Source organism: Manis javanica, chromosome 6 (genome assembly GCF_040802235.1).
Source record: "Manis javanica isolate MJ-LG chromosome 6, MJ_LKY, whole genome shotgun sequence".
Lineage (NCBI taxonomy): Eukaryota > Metazoa > Chordata > Mammalia > Pholidota > Manidae > Manis > Manis javanica.
This window is the reverse complement of record NC_133161.1, coordinates 25,286,118-25,294,131: the sequence shown is the minus strand read 5'-3', so window position 1 is coordinate 25,294,131 and position 8,014 is coordinate 25,286,118. Positions and strand designations below refer to the sequence as shown.

Sequence of the window (8,014 nt, the reverse complement as noted above, 5' to 3'; positions counted from 1 at the left end):
ACTGGGTAGGACAATTGGACTAACTGTTTAATATCCTATCCTCCTGACATGGCCAAAAAAGATTTTGGTATGTGTACCTAATGATATACGTTTAAACTGCATGTATATGGAAAATACATAGAATATACTGTTAAGTACAACAAAAAGCAGAATATAAAATCGTAGGTATGATTAGTTTCTTTTCAGAAAATACACATAAAATTATTATTGGGAGGTATGTTAAAATGTCAACAGAGGCTTAATTATTATTTTTATATTTATACCCTTTCCAGATTATCTTTAGAAACCATTTAGAGTTAATAAATATAAATAAAGATAAATTTTGCATTCATGTAATTTTGCTTAAATTTTTGGAATAAAAATATTTATTCTACAAAAATATAGAATAGAAGTACTATCAACAGAATTCCTTCATATGTCAAAAAGAATGTAATAGAATTCTGGTTAATTAAACATTGTAGTGATAAGCCATAACATATATATTATTTCTATGGCTATTCCACTTGGAAATAAAAAAGATCATGTTTATTCTAGGGGAACAGATCAACTATTGAGCTGTGAGCATTTTTCACTTACATAGAGCACAGTTTGGAGAAAATTCACTCTTCAGTGGCACTATTCCTTTTGATTCTGCACCCTGTTTCATCGGGAGCTAGACTGCAGGCAACCAACAGTTTTTCTGTGATCTTGTCAGGCAGGAAGAATAATTTTCCCTCTACCCGTCTAGGTTCTTGGCTGAGACACCCCCTGTAATACAAAACAGATTAATAGAAAATGGAAGTTTAATAACATGTATACCTCCCATATACATGGGAAATACCCAGGAAACAGAGCAACTCTCCCAAATGGCCCAAGCCACCACCTTAAATACCATTTCCAGCCTAAAGACAGAAGATATTGGGATGGGGGTAGTTATGGGAGGTTATCCGGACATGCACTGTAAACAAGAATATGGGGTTATGCAGATTCAGTTGCTACTTTCCTCACCAATAGAGTTTCTAGAGGTTCAGAATCACCCTCTTCTTCCCAGTTTTGAGGAGACACCCTTTCAAATGGAAATTTCCCTTATAAATGTAAATGTCCCTTACAGAAGGGTCACTTAGTTTTCAGAGCTCTTATGTGTCTGCTGCTTCTTAAAAGTAATCAATTCAAAATAATCCTAATGCCAAAGAGGTATAATTTGGGGTGCCATATTCTGTTCCCCTTCAATCTTATTATAAAATTATTGCCATGCAAAACATTTTACAGTGTTTAAATACTCATTTGTGAGGGGGGTATGTAATAAATTAGAGGAATAAGCAATAAATTTTTTATTAAGGTATCATTGATATACACTCTTATGAAGGTTTCACAAGCGAAACAATGTGGTTATTACATTCCCCCTTATCGAGTCCTCCCCCGTACCCCATGGCAATCACTGAAAAATATGGAACACTTCACGAATTTGCGTGTCATCCTTGCACAGGGGCCATGTTAATCTTCTCTGTATAGTTCTAATTTTAGTATATGTGCTGCCAAAGCGAGCACGGCAATAACTTCTTAAGTCAAAAATGAATTTGAATATTGATACCTCACAATGATGCAATTATCAACATTTCCAATGAGTATTGTAATGTTATAAAGCAAGTAAACTCTGATTTTTTTCCACGTTATTGAAATCCTATTCTGAGATGCAAACAAAAGACAATTACTAATTTGATGACCACATAAATTATATCTTTTAGTTCTTAATTTATGAATGCTAATGAAACACATAAATATCTTTTAATGACACTGTGTGGAAGAGAAATTATATACTTCATCCAACAAATAAAATGTCCCAGAGAATTCCTAATTAAATGCTGTTGCTTTCTCAGCCATTAGTGAAAATAATTAGTGAACAGGGAAATATACCACCCTTCACTTTGGGCAGGCTTTCACATCCCCATGAAAAACTGAAGTCTCCCCAATGTGACCAGCCTCACAGTTAGAGAAGATCTGTCCTAGTTAGATAGAAAATCAGATAATAACAAAAATAATTTGCAACCTCCAGGTGATTTAGAAAACAGAAATAGACTGAAAGCTTTATTATTATGTAAAGTGACAAGCTATAATTACTGCATAGGAAGCCTTTGTTTTTGAAGCTGCAATCTTTAGAAATGCAAGAGTGAGAGAATCACTCTGTTTGCTATCTGCTCTATATCTGAGTTTAGCCTCTGTGATCAAACTGAAATTGACAAATAACGTTTCTTTTTATGATCTAAAACAGGAGTCACATTAATTAAAAAAAAATCAACACATGGTGACAGTAAGTCTGTTGGAAACTTGTATGCCACACTAGTGGGAGCGTTTTGTATGTTGCTGGTAATTTTGGTGAAAAAACATGGTCATAAATATAAAATGATTGCAGGAATTAAAAAAATTTGGACTATTCATTGACAAATGTGTCAGTTATAATGTTATGAAGTTTACATGAGTAATCTGATTCCAAATTTCTCTCTTAGTTTGGAGTTAAGCTGTTTGAAGCTCAATGTGTTCTGTCACTTAATTATTCCTGTCATGAAGCTTTGACTTGGATATTTTTATATATGGAAGAAGTTTGTATTACATAAGTAATTGATTAATGACTTACAAGAGAAATCTGAGAGAGACAGCATTGGTGTCTTATACTTGATATTTCCTAGTGTTGAAAAAACAAAATTCAACCCATTGAATTTGTAGATCTAATTGGCTTTATTAAGTGATTCATGAACTGGGTAACATCCCCTCTAGCAAGCAGAGAGATGCTCCATTGAAATGAAGAGAAGGGAAGGTTTTTAAAGGTAGAGAGAGAATGGAAAAACGGGAATTATTAGCAATGGCTCCATTATTTTAGAAAAGGTCATTCTCCTAAGGGAAATGGAAAAGGTCTATCAGTAAATTTCCTAGTGCTGACCAGGAAATTCCATGTTGACTAGTTACAGGTTATATTCTTCAGCAGGCTGAAATGGCAGTTAGACTAGGTATTACATCTTGGTTTGCTGACATAGGACCATTAACATGAGTGACTCCATTTTAGGATCTGTAGTTTTCTTTTTTACATGAGTTTATGTAATTACTATATTTTAGTTTCTACCTGGAGCTCTACCATTGAAGTCTGTTTGCAGTGGTCCAAAATGGTATTTATGACTGAAGGCTATTGAAAGAAGTATGTTGTTTAGAGTTTTGTTAGACTTTTAAGAGTCACAGTTGATTATCAACTCCATTATTTGAATATTTTAGTAATTTAACTAGAAAATAAAATGCATTGTTTTAAAAGTAACTTACAAAATACTCATGGTAAAATAATGCTTTCAGTGAAATAAATGAAGATTCCTCATTTCTATGTCTTCATTGTGACCATTTATATGCAAATTTACCAAAAAAGCATTTCAGTGAAACATAGACCTTCAACTTTAAATTGAGCAAACTGACAAAATTTAGTGAAAGGTAAAATGGGTTGGCAAAATAATATAAAATTGTAGAATTGACTAATTCAAAGAAAGTATAATGCTACTGATGCTGGAATTCTTGTTTGTGGAGTTGAAGAATGAACTTCATGAACGAGCAAGGTAAGAGATTTACAGAGACTAAACTCATTCTATGAATCTAACATCACCCTAATACCAAAACCAGGCAAAGACCCCACCAAAAAAGAAAACTACAGACCAATATCCCTGATGAACGTAGATGCAAAAATACTCAACAAAATATTAGCAAACTGAATTCAAAAATACTTCAAGAGGATCATACACCATGACCAAGTGGGATTCATCCCAGGGATGCAAGGATGGTACAACATTCAAAAGTCCATCAACATCATCCACCAAATCAACAAAAAGAATGACAAAAACCACATGATCATCTCCATAGATTTTGAAAAAGCATTTGACAAAGTTCAACATCCATTCATGATAAAAACTCTCAGCAAAATGGGTATAGAGGGCAAGTACCTCAACATAATAAAGGCCATTTATGATGAACCCACAACCAACATTATATTGAACAGCGAGAAGCTGAAAGCTTTTCCTCTGAGATTGGGAACTAGACAGGAATGCCCACTCTCTCCACTGTTATTTAACATAGTACTAGAGGTCCTAGCCACGGCAATCAGACATAACAAAAAAATACAAGGATTCCAGATTGGTAAAGAAGAAATTAAACTGTCACTATTTGCAGATGACATGATACTGTACATAAAAAACCCTAAGGACTCCACCCCAAAACTACTAGAACTGATATCGGAATACAGCAAAGTTGCAGGATACAAAAATAACACACAGAAATCTGTGGCTTTCCTATATACTAACAATGAACCAACAGAAAGAGAAATCAGGAAAACAACTCCATTCATAATTGCATCAAAAAAAGTAAAATACCTAGGAATAAACCTAACCAAAGAAGTGAAAGACTTATACTCTGAAAACTACAAGTCACTCTTAAGAGAAATTAAGAGGACACTAACAGATGGAAACTCATCCCATGCTCGTGGCTAGGAAGAATAAATATAGTGAAAATGGCCATCCTGCCCAAAGCAATATACAGATTTGATGCAATCCCTATGAAACTACCAGTAACATTCTTCAATGAACTGGAACAAATAATTCAAAAATTCATATGGAAACACCAAAAACCCGAATAGCCAAAGCAATCCTGAGAAAGAAGAATAAAGTAGGGGGGATCTCACTCCCCAACTTCAAGCTCCACTATAAAGCCATAGTAATCAAGACAATTTGGTACTGGCACAAGAACAGAGCCACAGACCAATGGAACAGACTAGAGAATCCAGACATTAACCCAGACATATATGGTCAATTAATATTTGATAAAGGAGCCATGGACATACAATGGCGAAATGACAGTCTCTTCAACAGATGGTGCTGGCAAAACTGGACAGATACATGTAGGAGAATGAAACTGGACCATTGTCTAACCCCATACACAAAAGTAAACTCAAAACAGATCAAAGACCTGAATGTAAGTCATGAAACCATTAAACTCTTGGAAAAAAACATAGGCAAAAACCTCTTAGACATAAACATGAGTGACCTCTTCTTGAACATATCTCCCTGGGCAAGGAAAACAACAGCAAAAATGAACAAGTGGGACTATATTAAGCTGAAAAGCTTCTATACAGCAAAAGACACCATCAATAGAACAAAAAGGAACCCTACAGTATGGGAGAATACATTTGAAAATGACAGATCCCATAAAGGTTTGACGTCCAGAATATATAAAGAGCTCACATGCCTCAACAAACAAATATCAAATAACCCAATTAAAAAATTGGTAGAGGAACTGAACAGACAGTTCTCCAAAAAAGAAATACAGATGGCCAACAGACACATGAAAAGATGCTCCACATCACTAATTATCAGAGAAATGCAAATTAAAACTACAATGAGGTATCACCTCACATCAGTAAGGATGGCTGCCATCCAAAAGACAAACAACAACAAATGGTGGCGAGGCTGTGGAGAAAGGGGAACCCTCCTACACTGCTGGTGGGAATGTAAATTAGTTCAGCCATCGTGGAAAGCAGTTTGGAGGTTCATCAAAATGCTCAAAACAGACTTACCATTTGACCCAGGAATTCCACTCCTAGGAATTTACCCTAAGAACGCAGCAATCAAGTCTGAGAAAGACAGATGCACCCCTATGTTTATTGCAGCACTATTTACAATAGCCAAGAATTGGAAGCAACATAAATGTCCATCGATCGATGAATGGATAAAGAAGATGTGATACATATACACAATGGAATACTACTCAGCCATAAGAAAAGGGAAAATCCTACCATTTGCAGCAACATGGATGGAGCTGGACGGTATTATGCTTAGTGAAATAAGCCAAGCGGAGAAAGAGAAATACCAAATGATTTCACTCATCAGTGGAGTATAAGAACAAAAGAAAAACTGAAGGAACAAAACAGCAGCAGAATCACAAAACTCAAGAATGGACTAACAGGTACCAAAGGGAAAGGGACTGGGGAGGATGGGTGGGTAGGGAGGGATAAGGGGGAAGAAGAAGAAGGGAGGTATTGAGATTAGCATGCATGGAGGGGTAGGAGAAAGGGGAGGGCTGTAAAACACAGAGAAGACAAGTAGTGATTCTACAACATTTTGCTATGCTCATGGACAGTGGCTGTAAAGGGGTTTATAGGGAGGACCTGGTATAGGGGAGAGCCTAGTAAACATAATATTCGTCATGTAAGTGTGGATTAATGATAACAAAAACAAAAAAGCAGTTCCTGTGTGGTGACCTCCAATGAGTTCTACACAATGGTATAAAGGGCATATTAAAGTGTAGGCAAAGGGCCTGTTTGTGTTTATGCAGAGGATCAAAGCCTAATTTGGCAACCCAGAAAATGAACTAAGATGTGATATGAAAAAGAACTTCCAACACCAGCACTCTCTGGAAGATTCATACCAGAAGATGATCATCAAAAACCCCCAACAAAGATCCATGCGCTGCTACAGCTGTAGATGCACTCATCCCACCGGTTCCTGGACTTGCCATGGGAATGAAGAAGGAGATATCTAAGCTGACCTGTGCATACAGTAAAACAACAAATTTGACTGGATGTATACTGTTGGAACTCAACCAAGAATTAGGAGAAGTGCAAATTGTAGCGCTCCAAAATCTTCCAACTACAGACTATCAACTGTTAAAAGAACATATGGGATGTGAACAGTCCTCAGGAATGGGTTGTTTTAATTTGTCTGATTTCTCTCAGACTGTTCAAGTTCATTTGGACAATATCCACCATATCATAGATAAGTTTTCACAAATGCCTAAGGTGCCTAACTGGTTTTCTTGGTTTCACTGGAGATGGCTGGTAATTGTAGGTCTGCTTTGGTTATGTAACTGTACTCCTATTATGTTAATGTGTGTGCACAATATAATTAGTAGTTTAAAACCTATACATGCTGAAGTTACTCTACAAGAAGATATGTCAAAGAATTAATCAATCTTCCCATGTTTTCTTCCGCCTGCTACCTCTATAGCTGTTCTTCTTCCTTCCTAATTACAACCCTTCAATAGAATTTGTGCCTCATATCGAATTTACCAAGTATCATAATTCTTCCAAGTGGTAAAGATACCTCAAGACAAATGCTGGGCATAGAAGCCACAGGGCATAAATATGCAAAGAAGTAAAAAGCTAAACTTTTCAAACAATAATGCTTCTGTCTCACTTACCAACTTTACATTTCCGTGTATGGCCCTGGAAGATGACTGGTTAGCCAGAGATGGGTAAGATTCCTCAAGGGAGGAACAACCTAAGACAGGCACAGTCGCAGGGGGGCCATCAGGTGAGAAATTGGGTGTCAACAGAGGTGAGGCTTAGAACCCCACCCCCCCTGTTCTGAGAGAAATCTTCTGCATCCGTGGATGTTTTGTTGCCTTTGTCTAGCTTGGATTAATACTTAGTCTACAGGCACACACCTGATCATCTACATTTGCTCTCTTACAACACTAAACTATGTTTTCTACCTTTATCTTGCATCTACCTACCACTTCAGCATTTTATTAAAAATAATACTAATAAAGAGAGAAATGTGGTATCCACATATAAATCAAGTATAAAAATCAAACGAATATTCATATTTGAACTGATTGTTTATGCTTCATAATGCATGAGCAAAACCGAAAGTTTCTGTGATGACTGCCCTTGTACTGTTCACCATGTAACTTATTCACTATGTAAGAATTTGTTCTCCATGTAAGAACTTGTTCGCTATGCTTTAGAAGATTGGAGACTGACGAGAACGAGGCTTGAGATGGATTAATGATTGTGCATTGAGCATTGACTCCCGTATACAGAATTTTATTGTTGTTAACAACCATTTGATCAATAAATATGAGAGATGCCCTCTCAAAAAAAAAATTACAGACTTCCAATTGTAAAATAAATAAGTTACCGGGATGTAATGTATAGCATAAGGAATATAGTCAAAATATTTTAACAACTTTGTATGGTGATAGCTGGTAGCTAGAATTATCATGTATATAAATG

At 36.0% G+C, this 8,014-nt stretch overlaps 1 non-coding gene across 1 annotated transcript; it reads right to left on the bottom strand.

Moving 5' to 3' along the window:
• Window positions 1-1,420: 1,420 nt before the first annotated feature.
• LOC118973406 (U6 spliceosomal RNA) lies at window positions 1,421-1,527 on the bottom strand. Its single transcript, XR_005062715.1, has one exon. It is a non-coding gene; the product is annotated as a U6 spliceosomal RNA (small nuclear RNA).
• Between the last annotated feature and the right edge of the window lie 6,487 nt (window positions 1,528-8,014).